This window comes from Cynara cardunculus, assembly GCF_001531365.2.
Source record: "Cynara cardunculus var. scolymus isolate 2C chromosome LG 1, CcrdV1, whole genome shotgun sequence".
NCBI classification, from domain to species: Eukaryota; Viridiplantae; Streptophyta; class Magnoliopsida; order Asterales; family Asteraceae; genus Cynara; species Cynara cardunculus.
In genome coordinates, this window is record NC_037528.1 from 9577194 (window position 1) to 9578754 (window position 1561).

Genomic DNA, 1561 nt, shown 5'->3' on the forward strand with positions numbered 1-1561 from the left:
TATATATATATATATATATATATATATATTTGATCTTCCCTCTATATATTTTTATTTTTATAGAGTTAACACAAAATTGTTGGTTAACATTTGATCTTCCCTCTATATATATATATATAAAATACACCTCCATACTTTATATTTAAAAAACAAATCAATTATATACAAAATTTATATCAAAATCATAAAAACATGAGATTTTAAGCTGAACTAGAAGTTATTTCCACCTTGAGAAAACCCGTTTGACGAAAAAATCAGATCACAAAGATATTGAATCATGATAAATACGTGTTTATTATATTAAATTATTGTATTATTAGAAGTCTCACGAAAATTGTTCATGCATCTATGAACATTTTATTTTATATTACTACAATCTTACATTTATATGGCAAAAATGTAGCTTTTAAAGCCTTTTTAGCCTCATAATTGAAAATTGCGTACACGCCATTACTTGTCGTCAATATAACTTTTCTTCCTCTCGTTTTCATTCGATTCTCTTTTTGTAGATAAATTAGAGTCGATAGACTATGATGTCAAGATAAAATGTTTCAACATTTTTATTTTATTATCTATTTATTTTATATAGTATGTATATATATATATATATATATATATATATTGGGAGGATCAAACGAGAAAGAGTCAAAATAAGAAAATACGAGAACAGTCAAATCACATATGATTTTACACGCAAGTCACATTTGATTAAACATTGTCAACACAAGGATGCAAGGGGCACTTGTCTCGCAATCAAAGGGTGACAAATGATATTTTATACATGACTTTAGTGTAAATCACATGTGATTTGGTCATTCTTGTGTTTACTTGATTGATCGTTGTTCTCGTTTGAACATGTCTACACCTACACATATATAAAGAGACTTAGAATCATGTGAGACCAGCCTGATCTACTGAGACCCGTGAGACCACTTAAGTAACACTGAACTTTCATAGCAAAACATTGTGAATGTAAACTTTTAAAAGTGTATTTGTTGTAAATTTCCAATGTTTTACTGTAGAGTTTCAGTATTATTTTTTATAGTTTTACAGATCTCAAAAAAAACAGGCTGAGTCACATAAAACCAACCTATATATATAGGCTATAGAGAGAGAGAGGGGGGGAAGGGTTCAAACGAGAACACCTTCATTTTACGAGAAAGCAAGAACACCTTTTTACTATAAACAATCACATGTGATACTATTATTCCGTCACATATGACACACATGTACCACTAAATCATACACATGAACGACTTTTGGCACACTCTTGGTTGCGGGACAAATTGCCCTTACACCACCAAGCCCCTCACATGTTTTATCACATGTGATTAGGGTGTTTTTGATATGATATCATAAATCATCAAAACCATCACATATGATGCTAAATCATAGAAGCAGACAACTTTTGCCGTGGCCTAAGTCGCATCACACGTCGTCCGCACACCGCCAAGTCCCCTCACGTGTATTACCATATGTGATAATGATGTTCTCGCATTCTTTTAAAATGAAGGTATTTTCGTTTAAACCTATATATATATATATATATATATATATATAT